This window comes from Rhinoderma darwinii, unplaced genomic scaffold (genome assembly GCF_050947455.1).
Source record: "Rhinoderma darwinii isolate aRhiDar2 unplaced genomic scaffold, aRhiDar2.hap1 Scaffold_45, whole genome shotgun sequence".
Classification (NCBI taxonomy): domain Eukaryota; kingdom Metazoa; phylum Chordata; class Amphibia; order Anura; family Rhinodermatidae; genus Rhinoderma; species Rhinoderma darwinii.
This window is the reverse complement of record NW_027463935.1, coordinates 84,300-101,551: the sequence shown is the minus strand read 5'-3', so window position 1 is coordinate 101,551 and position 17,252 is coordinate 84,300. Positions and strand designations below refer to the sequence as shown.

Sequence of the window (17,252 nt, the reverse complement as noted above, 5' to 3'; positions counted from 1 at the left end):
ACTCATCCCCCTCTTTGATGCGGATAAGGTTATATGCCCCCCGTAGATCGAACTTAGAAAACCATTGGGCTCCCTGAACCTGATTAAAAAGATCCGGAATCAAAGGAAGTGGGTACTGGTTCCTTACGGTGACCTTATTCAGGTTACGATAATCAATGCACGGCCTAAGACCACCATCCTTCTTCCCCACGAAGAAGAAGCCAGCACCTACAGGAGAAGTCGAGGGGCGAATGAAACCCTTGGCCAGGCATTCTTGGATATACACCCTCATAGCTTCACGTTCAGGACATGAAAGATTAAATATCCTACCCTTAGGAAGCTTGGCACCAGGCACCAAATCGATAGCGCAATCGTAATCTCTATGGGGGGGCAACACCTCGGAGGCCTCCTTAGAAAACACATCGGCGAAGTCCTGAACAAACTCAGGAAGCGTGTTTACCTCCTCCCAGGGAGAAATAGAGTTAACAGAAAGACATGACATAAGACATTCATTACCCCATTTGGTGAGATCCCCAGTATTCCAATCAAACGTGGGATTATGCAACTGCAACCAGGGAAGGCCTAAAACCAGATCAGACGATAATCCCTGCATCACCAGTACAGAGCACTGCTCCAAATGCATGGAGCCAACCAGGAGTTCAAAAACAGGAGTATGCTGAGTAAAATAACCATTAGCAAGGGGAGTTGAGTCGATTCCTACTACAGGGATAGGATAAGGTAAATCAATACAAGGCATCTTTAGAGACATAGCAAATTCCACAGACATGATATTAGCAGATGAGCCAGAATCCACGAAAGCACTGCCCGTGGCAGACCAGTCAGCAAACGAGACCTGAAAGGGAAGCAAAATTTTATTGCGTTTCACATTAACGGGAAATACCTGTGCGCCCAAGTGACCTCCCCGATGATCACTTAGGCGCGGAAGTTTTCCGGCTTCTTATTCTTGCGCCTGGGACAGGTGTTCAGTAGATGCTTGTCGTCCCCACAGTAGAAGCAGAGACCATTCATTCTGCGAAACTCCCTACGTTGTCGAGGGGACATGGAGGCCCCGAGTTGCATAGGTACCTCCGAGTCCTCCGTGGAGGGGCGAGGAGACGGGACCTCGGGGGGGATCGCAGAAAAGTCAGAGGGGAGCACACTGAAGCGTTCTAGCTGACGTTCCCTGAGACGTCGGTCAAGTCGTACTGCTAGGGCCATAACCTGGTCAAGGGAGTCAGACGAGGGGTAGCTAACCAGCAGATCCTTCAGGGCGTCAGATAATCCTAACCTAAACTGGCACCTTAGGGCCGGATCGTTCCACTGAGAAGCTACGCACCACTTCCTAAAATCAGAACAGTATTCCTCAACCGGTCTCCTACCCTGACGTAAGGTCACCAGCTGACTCTCGGCTAAAGCAGTCCTGTCAGTCTCGTCGTAAATGAGTCCGAGGGCAGAGAAAAAACGATCAACAGAGGAAAGTTCAGGGGCGTCAGGAGCCAAGGAGAAGGCCCACTCTTGGGGCCCTTCCTGGAGTCGGGATATGATGATACCCACCCGCTGGTTCTCGGAACCTGAGGAGTGGGGCTTTAGGCGGAAATACAGTCTGCAACTCTCCCGGAAGGAGAGAAACGTCTTACGGTCCCCTGAGAACCGGTCAGGTAACTTGAGGTCGGGTTCTAGAGGTGAGGTGAGGGGTACTACTAAAGCAGCGTCACCCTGATTGACCCTTTGGGCCAGGGCCTGGACCTGTAGGGAGAGGCCCTGCATCTGCTGGGTCAGGGTCTCAAGGGGGTCCATGATAGCGTCAGCGTAGGAGAAATGGTAGACTAGGTAAGGGCTTGTAATTATGTAATGGCAGGAAGGAGGTGAAGGGAAAGTGAGCCCTAATCTACCCACCGCCCTGTCCCTGCCTACTTGCAACGACCCGCCCTAGGCGACGAGGTACAACTGGGCGGCGGTCCCTACGCTGTCTAAGTGCACAGGAAAACAAACAGGGAACACGCAAGGGAAGGGGCAGTAGCCACGGAACGCCACGAGGAAACGGAGCGGCGAACGAACAGTCAGGACCAGGACGAAGTGAGTACACCCGAGCGGGCACGGAGACAGAAGCAAGCCAGGGGCAAAGCAAAGCAGGTCAAGCAGAACTGCAGCAAGGCAGAAGCAGGCTGGAGCAAGCAGCAGTGGGGCCAGGAATCCAAAAGAATTACAAGCACTGAGGGAGAGAACAGGGCAGGTAATAAAGGACAGGGGGCGGAGCTAACTCCAACAGACCAGGCCGCGATAGGCTCTCCCACTCCTGAGCCTGCCACCCTGGTTGGTGGGAGATGGTGTCAGTCGAACAGGTCTGACCTCAGGTGTGGATTGATTAATCCCAGGAGTATACCTAGATGAAGTACCTGGCAGATCCCTAACACTGTGACAATGCATCACCCCCAACTTATTCTTAAGGACCATAAAGTGTTTGAGCTTCTACATGGACCTAACAAGCGATCTGCTGGAGTCCCTTATCTACACATATTCAGGGCGGAGGTGCCTTGCTGGGGGCTCCACTACATAAATATCCTGCAGACTGTCCGGAAACAAAATGTACTTCTCAGTCGTGTGTATATATGTATGGAGCATGTCCTCACTGTATATACTGTACTCCCTCCTTACTGTCCTCATATATACTGTATATAATGTACTGTTCAGTTATATGTATATATGTATGGAGCATGTCCCCACTGTATATACTGTACTCCCTCCTTACTGTCCTCATATATACTGTATATAATGTACTGTTCAGTTATATGTATATATGAGACGTGTCCTCACTGTATATACTGTACTCCCGCTTTACTGTCCTCATATATACTGTATATAATGTACTGTTCAGTTATATGTATATATAGTATGTGTCCTCACTGTATATACTGTACTCCCTCTTTACTGTCCTCATATATACTGTATATAATGTACTGTTCAGTTATATGTATATAGGAGACGTGTCCTCACTGTATATACTGTACTCCCTCTTTACTGTCCTCATATATACTGTATATAAAGTACTGTTCAGTTATATGTATATATGGGACAGGGTCCGCTCTCTAATCAGGATTTTTAAGGTGCTATGGATAAAACATTATCTCCTACTATACCTTTTCCTGTAATATTATAATAAATATTGGATTTCTCTCTTTCTAAACAGACTCCGCTCCCACTGGACAACATGCAGGGCTCCCATGTTACGTCATCGCCATAGAAACTGTTCGGTTTCCAACCATCGTAGAATGGACAACTAACCGGCAACTGAAAGCTCCTCCCAATGTATTAATGTCACTTCTGTATGGACAGGTAAGATTTGTCTATCCCCTTCAATGGGTTTTCCCATGAAGGACATTTATGACATCTCCACAGGATATGTCATAAATGTCAGATAGATGGGAGTCCCACCTCTGTGACCGGCGCCTATCTCCAGAACGAGGCCCCCTAAACAGTGGCGGATTAAGTAGGCCATAGGCCCTGGGCTGTTACCCAAACATGGGGCCCCCATTCTCCTCCGCCGCCCTGCCACTACCTTTTTGTGCAAGCATTAACAGATGGATGTTACGATTCCCCTTGTCAAAGGGCTGCGTCCCTACATACTGACAGTATCACACTGTGCAGGGACACATCCTCCTGACAAGGGGAATGGTAACACGCAATTGTCTATCAGTCCTGGACTGCACAAAGATATTTTGTGAAAGACAAGGATTTCCTATAAAAAACATGTCAGGAGAGGAGACAGATTCTCTATAAATCTAGTGACTCACAGAAGGTAAAGTAAAGCACCACACACACAGCCCCCGTAGAAAGCGCCACACACAGCCCCTGTCGATAGCGCCACACACACAGCCCCTGTAGATAGCATCACACACACAGCCCCTGTAGATAGCTTCACACACATCCCCCTCCCCTTGTATATAGTGCCACACAGCCCCCTCTCCCCTTGTATATAGTGCCACATATCCCCCCTCCCCTTGTATGTAGTGCTACACAGCAATCACCCCCCTGTATATTGCCACATATATTGCCTCCAAAACAAAACATTGTACTTACCTTGCCCCGTTGCCGCGACGGACGGTGCGCTGCACTGTCTCCAGGCAGAACGCATGCTCATATCAGCGTGATGCAGTTACGTCATCACGGCGGCCTGCCCAGGGAGTCTTCCCAGCACCTTATAGGCTGCAGTCCTAACTTGGCTTGAAGCCTTTATCATTAATTCATATCTGCGTCCTGAGGATGCAGATACAAGTGAATGTGGCTGTCGCTAGCATCGGGGCCCCCTCCAGTTCTAGGCGCCAATGGGCTTGAGGGGGCCCGTGCAGCCCAGCCAATAAATGTTATGGGCTTGGCAGCCATGGGCCCCCTGGGAGCCTTGGTCGGCTGCCCGAGCCTTCCTAACGATGATCCGCCGCTGCCCCCAAACCCAGTTATAGCTTTTTGTGCTCATGCTGCTTCCTGGTCACTTCTTGATGACATGGTCGGAAGTTACAGAAACAGCGGTGAGTGCCTCGAATTTCTATCTTATATATATATATATTGATGTGCTCAGGACTTCACCCTAGGATCCCCCCTTACTAGTAATAAAGGCCGTGCACCTGCATTTGGGATTTCAGATCCTCGCTGTCTTTTTGGATTATTTATCAGTTTGTTTTCTGTGTTTTTACAGATAGTGCCAGAAACCCAACTATGGATTTTAGAACCAGAGAACAGTCATGGCTGGTTAAAGATGACTCCACAGCCACAGGTGTTGGCAGTCAGAGAAATATTAGGGAGCCGCAGAACTCCTTCAAAAGCCTTGTAAATAAAAGAATGAAAGTTTGGTGGAACCGAGCATTCCTAGCAAATTATCTCCAACGGAACCTTATACCGAGGGGGTTACGCATACAAGTTTTCCCATCATTTCCAACTGAAGATGTGAATTTTCCATCTAAATGGGAGGAGAACTGCAGTGCGTGTTCATTTAAAGTGATGGAGCTTCTTATTGGACTCAATAACACATCATTAGAAAACAGGGATAACGAGCTGGAAAAGATCCAGCAAAAATTAAAAGCAGAGATGTCCAAAGAGGACTTAGAAACATTTAAAACACAATTGGATCATCAATGCCTCGTGTGGGAAAAAGAAATGGAGAGCAGAAAAACAAAGAAATTGATATGTGATAATAATGATTTTCAACAGAAGAAAATATATTGATGGAATCGGAGACAAAATGGTGAATCACTGAGTCTTTCCTCTTCTATGTGATCTTTGTCATCACAGAGCGGTCACCATGATATGACATTATGTAGTAGCGTGAGGTCTACACGTGACTTACCAAGATACAAAAGAAAACGGAACTAAAATCAGTCGTCCAACAGTAGGAGAAAAATGAATAAGGGATTGGAACAAAATCCAAGACATCACAAGAAGGTCATTAACATTTCTATGCATCAATTATCTATAGGTGACATCACAAGAAGGTAATTAACATTTCTATGCATCAATTATCTATAGGTGACATCACACTGTTGGACAAAGTCTTGACCTTTTCTCCCGCCTCCTGTTTTGATCTTTTCTCAGCAGTAAAAGATCTGCAATTTTTTGCACAATCTTTGATCTTTAAGAAATGGTATTTTAAAGAGGAAGGCGATTTATTTGTGACAGTTGAGGAACGAGAAACATTGCGAATATTTGAGAAACTCTTTCACCAAGAAGGGGGAATATCAGAAGGTAAGATTCATATCTGTATTAGAACCAAATCTACAAAATCCCCCCGTTGTCTATTTGCCCCGCAGTAGATCTTTTTGTCAAATTAGTCCCTGAAGATTAGCAAAACATTCCAAGGAAAATTAAGAATGACAATCTGTCGAGTTCAGAGAGAGAGAGAGAGAGAGAGAGCTTGGAGAGGATTAAATCATGGCATGATGTGGTAGTAAAACCTGCCGATAAAGGCAGGAATGTGGTATTTTGGCCACGCCAGATGTATATTTATGAAGCAAATCGCCAATTGAAAAAACTCCACTTTTTAAATAATGATATCACGGAGGCGGAGGTTGCTTTAGCAATCTCTAAGCTACACAATAATAAAACGCCGGGTCCTGACGGCCTATCGGCTGAATACTACAGACTTTTGCCAGATATTGTACCGACATTGACGAGGACCTTACAAGCCATATTTAGTGGGGAGATTGACCTGCCTAACTTTCATGCGTCCAGGACCATATTGCTTCCCAAACCTGACAGGGATCCAACCCTCCTTTCCTCATATCATCCGATTTCCCTTTTAAACCAAGACTATAAGCTCCTAACAAAGATTTTGGCCGACCGCCTCCAAACCATGTTTGGACTGATCATTGCCCCAACCCAACTGGGTTTCTTAAGGAATAGACATTCCACTAAAGGTATCCGTCAGGCTGTAGCAGCCACGGTGTCTGCACTAGACCCCTCCTCCCCAGTGACCATGCTGCTGGGACTTGACGCGGAAAAGGCGTTTGACTCTTTATCATGGCCATTTCTCACAGCGGTGTTGCAGTCTCGGGCCTTCGGGGACCGCTTTCTAACATTCCTTTCACGCTCACAGGCCTGCTCTACCACATCCCTTACCATCAATGGGCTTAACTCACCTCCTATCTCAATTTTCCGGGGTACGTGTCAGGGATGCCCTCTCTCACCGTTACTGTTTCATTTATCCCTAGATCCACTTCTCCGTCATCTCCAGTCCCTAGCATGTTTTCAAGGCATACAAATTGGAGATTCTCAAATTACACTATCGGCATTTGCAGATTATATTTTGTTCTTCATATCTAACCCTGCCTCTACTTTACAACCAATCCTCCAGGATATCCCAATTTATGGTGCCCTGTCAGGTTTCAAGATCAATCTACAAAAATCAGAAGCCCTAATTCTTAAGGGTCCCTCAAGGCCACTCTGTTCTTCGAAGCATGCATTTAAATGGAACTCTGATTACATTCCCTATTTGGGGGTACGCATCACGAGACAACGATCAAATTTATATCAACGAAACCTTAATCCCATTATTGCATATTTGGAATCCCAACGCATGGCTTGGAGGCACTTTACTCTATCATTTTTAGGTAGGGCTAATCTATTAAAAATGGTTGTCTTCCCTAAATTGTTATACTTACTACAATCCTTGCCTATATACTTGAGACCAGTTGATGTTAGGCAAAAGAGACCAAGAGTGAGCCTATGCATATTGCAGCAACATCATGAAAATGGAGGGATTAATTTTCCACAGATTCACTTATACAATATGGCAGCTCAACTACGAGTGATTGGAGATTGGATAACCGGCAGCTCCTGCTTTTCTGATTCTACATTGGACCAACAATTTTCAAAACCCATTTCCTTAGCATGCCTCTTACACACTCCCTACTCGGCTCTATCACCTGATGAACGGGCTAACCCCCTAGTCATGTCCTCCTGGAAACATGGACCAAGGTCAGACAACACTTAGGTTTAAACCCTAGATTTTTCCTACTTCTTCCTTGGGTCCATAACTTTGACTTCCAAAATGCCGACCCCCATGTGGTTTTTCGTGGATGGGTTGGGGGGGAGGGGTTGACATGTATTAATCAGATAACTAACATGCTCACTCGTCGTCCATACTCATTTAATGAACTACGTATACAATATGATTTTTTGGGCCAACACCCATTTTATTACATGCAGGCCTGTAGCTATGCTCACAAGGTCATTAGACACTTACAAGACCAAGACTGGGATGACTTCTTCTGTCACTTAACTCCATTTCATCAATGCCGAAAAAGACTAATCACTACCTATTATAACGTTTTAAGACAGCCATTGGACTACACTAAATCGAGATCAGGCGTATCTTACTGGGTTGACCACTTAGATCAAACAACTCATGACGATGTCCTATCATCTGTAACTATGGCTGGCAAATACCTCCAATCAGATATGTCCTGGGAGATGTCTTTTACAATAGCCCATAGGGCTGACGTGTCCCCTTATAGGGGCTTTCTCATGGGTAACTCCTCTGACCATTCGTGTTTAAAGTGTGGAGCACCGCAATTACATTGTCTCTGGTTATGCCCAACTATTGTTGACTTTTGGCGAAAGATACAATATTTTGTGTCGAACACCCTGTCCATACCATGCCCCTCAACCCAAAAGTGGGGTCTCTTTGGGATACTGCCACCTTCCATGCTCTTTATCCCGAAACATCACAAACAACTGTTATACTATGTCTCTGCGGCTGCTAGGAAGGCCATTCTCCAGGTTTGGATAAATAATACACCCCCCACACATCGTATTTCCCTAGAAAATATATCTTATCTTTTCCGAATGGATTGGGTGGAAACCTCCCATCGAAAAGAGCACAAAACTGAAGCCTTTTTTAAGTTGTGGGAGAATTTTATACCTCTCTTACCACTTCATATAAAACAAAAACTGATTGCATGCTTTGGCTCCACAACTTGATATCTGGAGCATCAGCTGTCTGGTGTGACACCAATCATGATCTGATTCCTTAAATATCTGTATTGAATCGCGGTAACGATGGGGATACACGTGTCCATCCTCTCCCCCCCCTCCCCCCTCTATACTTCCCTTCCCCCTTCTTTATGGTTTATTTAGTGTGTTTCATCTCCTATGAATATTGACACTTTTTCAATTTGTCTTTGGGCTAAAATCTCTAATTCTGTCCTCGCTCCAACTAGGATTATTTGAAGTAATTTATACAAATTGTAGATTATATAATATGCAAAATAATGATATAAGTGTTCAGAGATGCTATTGCCATGGGAAATATTGTTGAATTGTTGTTCGCTTGTTTGTTATGTTTGGAAAAATAAAAAATACATCAATTAAAAAAAAAACTAAATAAAAAAAAACTCCACTTGTTGTAGAAGGTTAACATACAATTCTTTATTATCCTTTAGAGCAAAGATGATCCACATTCTACAAGATGGTATGGATGCCGGAGTCCTCTCCAAGTCCCTAATGGAGGCACTGATTGTGACTGAGCCAACGATACAGACGCCTTTTCTACTACCCAAAATTCATAAGGACTTTCCAGGTAGGCCAATTATATTGTGTACCGGGGGGTTAACTCAGAAGGTGTGCAAATGGGTCGACCACCATTTAAAACCATTAGTGGAATGTCTACCTTCGTATCTGTGCGACTCTGCCGATTTGTTGTTGAAAATTGAAGAGATTCATTTAGATGACAGACATATTTTGGTAACTTGTGACATTGAGTCACTATATACCGGCATCCAGCATACGGATGGGTTGCATGCAGTGGCCACCTTTTTGCATATGAGCAATATAGGAAAGACTTTTCAGAGTTGTTGCTAACCCTATCGGACATTGTTCTCAAACACAATTTTTTCACGTTCAATGGGTCCTTCTACCTGCAACTCCAGGGCACGGCAATGGGGGCAGCCTGTGCACCCTCATACGCCAACTTGTTCCTGGGGCTGTGGGAGAGGGACCTATTCCTGCCAGATCATGAGATATCAATGAACCAGCTCCTTTTCTGGGCCCGTTCATTGATGACATCTTCATGATCTGGCAGGGGACTTCGGATGAATTAATGGAATTCATCAGTGTATTTAACTATAATACACGTAACATTAAATTAACATGCAAGTGGAATCATGTTGAGATAGATTTTTTGGACATACTAACTAAAAGGATCCATAATGGTTGTCTCCAGACAGATTTGCATCGTAAAGAGACATCAACAAACTCATTTCTTCACGCCACGTCTTCACATCCCCGCCACACCATCGAAGCTATACCAACTGTACGATTACTGCGTGTTAAGAAAATTTGTTCAACTCATGAAGATTTGAAATTCCGCACAACTGAGTTAAGAAAGAGACTTGCTCAACAGGGCTGCAGCCGCTTCCGCAATGTTAATAAAGCCCATTGACGACCACGTGCACAGCTCCCCCTCGTGCACAGCTATTACAAACTGTAACTAAAAATAAGGAATTTCTCCTAAGGTAAGATTTACGAACACGTATCATTTGGTCAGAAATGAAGGACAACTCAAACACATTTTGGCCGATGCTCCTCAATGATCCAATTCTACAGAAAGTACTACCAAATTATCTTGCTGTTGCAGCATGTAGAGCGCGTTCTTTACGTGACGCAATAGTTCACAGTTACCGTGGAAAAACCGGGTAAATGTTTTGGAAAGATTGGTCCTAAGTGGGGTTGTAACCCTTGCGGCGACTGTATTAGTTGCCCTAATATTGAACGCTCTCAAGGTTTTGTTGACTCAAGTGGGTTGACAAATGTTAAGATCACATGGCCAATTACATGTGGCACTACAGGTGTGATCTATCATGCAACTTACCCTTGCCCTAAAATGTATATTGGCATGAGAACCCGAGAATTGCGCTTTCGCGTAAGAGAACATGTTAGAGACATTGAAAATGCCAAACCAGTAGAGTATATGGAACAGCTGAAGACGATTCCACAACATTTTCACCTACATCATGCGTGTAACTCTAGACTTGTGAGAGTGAAGGGAATAGATCACATCAATACTGATATGCGAGGACGAGATGTAAAAAGAGGCTTTTGCAATCAGAATGCAAGTGGATATGGAGGCTTAAGACAACACAACCAAGGGGTCTCAATGAGAACATTGATGTTGCTGCATTTCTCTGACTGCTACCAAAGCTTTTAGTTGGGTATTTTTGATTTTATGTTCTTATTTTAATCTACATTTCTTTATTTATGTATACAGATTAGATATATGGTTTACGCTGCCTGTGTTGACTATGTCAACTGTGCAATTTTCGGGTTGTCATGATCTTCATCCTCAACAATGATTTCCTACTTCTGATGATCTTCACAAACAATAGAAAAGCGGGCTCTGTCTGCAGATCACTGCATATTATATTCTGCACCTTTGAGGCTTGTTGTATTAGATATATCGACATGTAACTAAAATCTGCTTTGTGCATGGCACTTGTAGTCCATTTTATTTTTTGATGCATAATACACACGTTGTTTTTTTCTTCTTTTTTCATCGCACACGCCTATTCACACTATTTTATTTTTCGTTTTTTATTTCTTTTATTTTGTCACCATACATTTATTACCTTTTCACTCTTTTACTTACACATGTTCTATATAAACAACACTTTATTGTGTTTAATATCATTTCTTACCTGTCACTTACCTACTATGTTCAGGTTGTGCACTGGATTATTCCTTTTGGCACGTATATATTGGTCTTTTTTCACACATTATAATTGATAATAATGTTCCACACTTGATTACTCCCTACACGTTGACGCTCTTCATCACACATCACTTTGTGTCCATATATTTATATGTATTTGTATGATACATGTGCAATATATCTGTATAACTATCTTGTCTCTCTGTATTTTGGGATTAGACTTGCAGACATGAAGTTTATCGCTATTGGACTGCCCGTACAGGGTTAATATCCTTCTGAATGCTTTTCATGCCTTCAATCACTGGTTGCATTCTGATTGGTTGTGATTGACCGGCCTCCGATTCGTCACCCATGACACGCTGGGTTGCTGACACACGTGACCGCGTCAGGTGACGCGCTGATGTGTTTCCGCCCCAGTGTCTCGTTGTTGCCGTTTCTGGAGTCCGGCCATGTACTCGACCACATATTGCCACCAATAGTAAACAGTGAGTGCACTGATTTGATTTATGGGCATATATATATATATATATATATCACCTGGATATATTTAAGTACCATTGGCTAGCGTTCATTTAAAGGGAATGTGTTGCCAGAAAAACATGTTTTTTTTTTAAAAATTAAACATTTAGTGTGTGGGTGATTAAACATGGTTCAAATTTTTTTTATTTTTTTCACGAGTCAGGAAATAGTCAGGAAATATTATAAATTAATTCTAATTTATAATACTACCCATTTTTGGTCACTAGATGGAGCTAGTTCCCAAAATTGCAGCATTGCAACATTGGGTTAAAAGCCCTCGCTCTAGTGAGCTCTCAGCATCCCCCCCTCCTTTATCCTGGCTAGTGCCGGGATAAACGAGGGGTTTGAAAGGTTTAACCTCCTACACTGTGTGTCGCCATTTTTTGAGGTAACCCACAGTGTAGTAGGTTTACATACAGTAGTAAACACACACAAACACTAACATACATTGAAATCTCTTACCTGCTCCTGCCGCCGCGGCTCCCTCCGGCCCGTCCGCTCCCTTTGCTGCCGCTGTTCCATGTGCACAAGTCCGGAAGCCGCGACCGGAAGTAGTAATATTACTGTCCGGCCGCGACTTCCGGTCCACAGGAAAATGGCGCCGGACGGCGCCAATTTCGAATAGGACTGTGTGGGAGCGGCGCATGCGCAGTTCCCACACAGACGCCGTACACGGCAGTCAATGGGACGGGAGCCGTTCGCAGTCCCTATGGGACTGTGGCTGCCGTACTCCATGTCTGTGTGTGTCGTTAATCGACACACACAGAAATGGAACAAAAAATGTCAGCCCCCATAGGGAAGAAAAAGTGTTAAAAATAAGAAAAAGTAAAACACAAACACACAAATGACTAAAAACGTTTTTATTAAAGCACTAACATCTTTAACATATAAAAAAAATTATTTGCCATGACACTGTTCCTTTAAATACTGTGTGTGTACTATCAGCACCACCCCCTGATGAAGGCATTTAGCGCTGCAACGTGCGTCTGGGTGGGCACTCCCTGTGTTGGTGCTCCTGAACAACCTTATTATGGGTATGTTATATCCCTCCATACTTGTTTAATAGTTGATTCATTTTTGCTCTTACTTATGCGCTGGCTGCTTTTTTGCACTGTATAGTTGTTTATTCCATACCATTTGATATTTATATATGACCTACATTACGCAGGTCTGTGCAGCCATGGGGTCTTATCTAATTATTATTTTCTTTGTGAGTCACACAATGAGCTGTCCTTTTCTTCTGTAGAGTCTTGTGGAGTCTTTTTAATTTAATTGTATTGACATGTAGCTTTTTATTGTTATTCCAATAAAGATTTTTTACATTTTCTACACTTTTTTTGTAGCATCAATTTCTTTGTAGGTTATATATTTGTAGTTTTTTGTCTCAAAATATTTTTCTTGTTTTTTTTTCAGGAGATCTTTATCCCAGTCTTTGAGATTTTAAAGAGTCCTGACAACACGTAGACCCCAGTTAGCAGCTAGAAGATTCCTGCATATACCTAGAAGATGACCACCTTCAACATCTAGAAGACACCAACCAGCACAGAGAAGGAGATCCTGGCTACAAGAAGATTCCTACAAACATCTAGAAGAAGAGACACATTGTAAATACTGGTGTGTCCATCCTAGCAGAAAACCCATGACGTCTGAACAGTGAGGAGAGAACTTATATGTTACTTCTGACTATATGATCCCAGGGTAAAGGAGCAGAAAATGCTGAGAAATATGGAGAGGCTTAGTAATAGTCAGTGCGCAGGATGCTCCATATGTGGTGATAGTCATGAGATGGTCACAGCTAGAGAAATACTCAATTCATTATTCATTTATCAATGATATCATATTAAAACATGTACTGAGACCACTATAGAAAAGAGGCAGGGATATTATCATCATCATCATCATCATTGGTATTGTTGTTAAGCTGAACATAGAGAAAAAGTATTCACTGGTCGACCCCCAGATCTATTGTAGAAAGAGTCCTGTTGAGACACTATCATGTAATGGAAGTTGGCACTTGAGTTGTACGCTACTAAAGAAGGAGAAAACATTAGGGTATAATGGTTCCACTACGTATGTGATATGACCTTTCTAGATTCGTTTTCCGCCTCAAAAAACCCTATTGAAATCAATGAGAGACGGAAAAATGCTGTGAATGGCCGCGACCGTTTTTGACGCGTTTTTAAGCGGTTTTAGGCAAAAAAAAAAATGCTTGCGTTTTTTTTTTCCTTTGCCTGTTACATAGTTACATAGTTAGTACGGCTGAAAAAAGACACATGTCCATCAAGTTCAACCAAGGGAAGGGAAAAGGGAAGGAAAAATTTCTACACATAGGAGCTAATATTTTTTTGTTCTAGGAAATTATCTAACCCTTTTTTAAAGCCATCTACTGTCCCTGCTGTGACCAGCTCCTGCGGTAGTCTATTCCATAGATTCACAGTTCTCACTGTAAAGAAGCCTTGTCGCCTCTGCAGCTTGAACCTTTTTTTCTCCAGACGGAGGGAGTGCCCCCTTGTTTTTTGAGGGGGTTTTACAAGGAACAGGATTTCACCATATTTTTTGTATGTGCCATTAATATATTTATATAAGTTAATCATGTCCCCCCTTAGTCGTCTTTTTTCAAGGCTAAATAGGTTTAATTCTTTCAATCTTTCCTCATAACTTAAATTCTCCATGCCCCTAATGAGCTTCGTTGCTCTTCTTTGTATTTTTTCCAACTCCAGGGCATCCTTTCTATGAACTGGAGCCCAGAACTGGACTGCATATTCTAGATGAGGCCTCACTAATGCTTTGTAAAGTGGTAATATTACATCCCTGTCCCGCGAGTCCATGCCTCTTTTAATACACGACAATATCCTGCTGGCCTTTGAAGCAGCTGATTGACACTGCATGCTGTTATTGAGTTTATGATTTACAAGTACACCCAGATCCTTCTCAACAAGTGAATCCGCCAGTGTAGCTCCCCCTAGGACATATGATGCATGCAGGTTGTTGGTACCCAGATGCATAACTTTACATTTATCTACATTAAACTTCATCTGCCAAGTGGACGCCCAAACACTTAGTTTGTTTAAATCTGCCTGTAATTCATGAACATCTTCCATAGTCTGAACTATATTACATAGCTTGGTGTCATCTGCAAAAATAGAAATAGTGCTATTAATCCCTTCCTCTATATCATTAATAAATAAGTTGAATAATAGTGGTCCCAGCACTGAACCCTGGGGTACACCACTTATAACTGGGGACCATTCAGAGTAGGAATCATTGACCACAACTCTCTGGATACGGTCCTTGAGCCAATTCTCAATCCAATTACAAACTATATTTTCTAAACCTATAGTCCTTAATTTACCCATTAGGCGTCTATGGGGGACAGTGTCAAATGCCTTTGCAAAGTCCAAAAACACTAAATCCACAGCGGCCCCTCTGTCTAGACTTCTGCTCACCTCTTCATAAAAACAGATTAGGTTAGTTTGACAACTTCTGTCCTTAGTAAAACCGTGCTGGCTGTCACTTATAATGCTATTTATTGTCACATAATCCTGTATATAGTCCCTCAATAGCCCCTCAAACATTTTCCCCACAATGGATGTTAAGCTTACTGGTCTATAATTACCTGGGGAAGACCTAGAGCCCTTTTTGAAAATAGGCACCACATTTGCCCTGCGCCAGTCCCTTGGCACTATACCAGTCACTAGAGATTCTCTGAATATTATGAAAAGGGGGACAGAAATAACTGAACTAAGCTCTTTAAGAATTCTAGGGTGTAACCCATCTGGTCCCGGGGCCTTGTGCACATTTATTTTATTTAATATAGCTTGGACCATCTCTACATTCATCCAATTCAGTATATCAACTGATATATTAACAGCACTGGCACCGGCTACATCAGCTGCTCCTTCTTCAGTTGTATATACAGAGCTAAAGAACCCATTTAGTAACTCTGCCTTCTCTTGATCCCCTGTGATCAACTCCCCATTACCACTATCTAGGGGTCCTACATGTTCAGACCTGGGCTTTTTTGCATTTATATACTTGAAGAATTTTTTGGGATTTGTTTTACTATCCTTGGCCACCTGCCTTTCATTTTGTATTTTTGCTAATTTTATTACATTTTTACAGATTTTATTAAGCTCTTTATATTTTACAAAGGCTACAGCTGTACCCTCAGATTTGTATTTTTTAAATGCCCTTTTTTTGTCATGTATTGCCCCTTTCACAGAAGGTGTAAGCCATGTGGGGTTTAATTTGAGTCGTTTATACTTGTTACCTATAGGAATACATTTTGCACTATAATAACTCAAAGTAGATTTGAAAATCTCCCATTTATCATTTGTTCCATTATTTGACATTAGTTCTTCCCAGTCTATATCCTGAATTGCCGCCCTCATCCTGGGGAAATTGGCTTTCTTAAAATTAAATGTTTTTGCCCTCCCAGCCTGCGTTTGTTTTTTACAGTATAGGTAAAATGTAACTATATTATGATCACTGTTACCGAGGTTTTCACGAACATTGACATTCCCAACAAGATCTGCATTATTAGAAATGACCAGATCCAACAGAGCTTCACCTCTAGTCGGGTCTTCCACAAACTGGCCCATAAAATTTTCCTGCAACAGGTTGAGGAAATGTCTCCCCTTTGCAGTTGAAGCTGAACCATGACACCAATTAATATCCCGGAAATTAAAATCTCCCATTATCACTACAGTACCCGCCTGTGCAGCCCGCTCCATCTGTTTATATATCTGACCTTCCATCTCCTCAGTTATATTGGGGGGTCTATAGATTACACCAAAAGTAATTTTTTCAGTGTTTACCTCCCTTTCTAGTTCCACCCACAAGGTTTCAACCTCCTCACAGTCTTCACCCACTATTGTCTCTTTCACACTCGCCTTCATATCATTTCTCACATACAGACATACACCACCACCTTTCCTATTTGTCCTGTCTTTCCGAAAAAGTGTAAAACCCTGTAGATTTACAGCCCAGTCATGTGAAGAGTCCAGCCATGTTTCAGCAACACCAACTATATCTATATTTTCTTCCAGTATCAAGGCCTCCAGCTCCCCCATTTTGCTTGCTAGACTTCTGGCATTTGTGAACATACACTTTAACTTGCCTGTCAGTTTTTCACTTTTATTATCAGAAATGTGATTTGACATTAATCGGGCCTTTTTATTTACACTGATGTTTTGTAACGAAAGGATCTCCTTATCTTGTTGTCTAGTCCTCTCCACACATTCTGTTTCTCCCCCCACCAATATAGTCTGACCCCTCTCTAACCTGGCTACCCCTTTTTTTTCTACATTGACCTCCCTCCTCAGCCCTAGTTTAAATACTCCGCCACCCCAGCTAGAATTCTCTCCCCCAGCACAGCGGACCCCCTTCCATTTAGGTGCAAATCATCTGCAGAATACAGTTTGTACCCCAATGAAAAGTCAGCCCAGTGCTCTAGGAACCCAAATCCTTCTCCTCTACACCAAGACTTAGCCATGCATTTAACTCCCTGAGCTCCCGCTGTCTTTCCTGTGATGCGCATGGCACAGGCAGTATTCCTGAG

General features: G+C 42.9%; 1 long non-coding RNA gene across 3 annotated transcripts; it reads left to right on the top strand.

The window, feature by feature from the left end:
- The first annotated feature begins 3,230 nt into the window (after positions 1-3,230).
- On the top strand, positions 3,231-13,946 carry LOC142716423 (uncharacterized). Of its 3 annotated transcripts, none has more exons than XR_012871645.1 (6): positions 3,231-3,312; positions 4,670-5,446; positions 5,497-5,712; positions 8,910-9,046; positions 9,689-9,980; positions 13,106-13,946. It is a non-coding gene; the product is annotated as an uncharacterized LOC142716423 (long non-coding RNA). The 3 variants fall into 3 exon arrangements; XR_012871647.1 differs by having other exon boundaries at positions 4,670-5,462; positions 5,566-5,712; XR_012871646.1 differs by having other exon boundaries at positions 4,670-5,462; positions 5,563-5,712.
- The last annotated feature ends 3,306 nt before the right edge of the window (positions 13,947-17,252 follow it).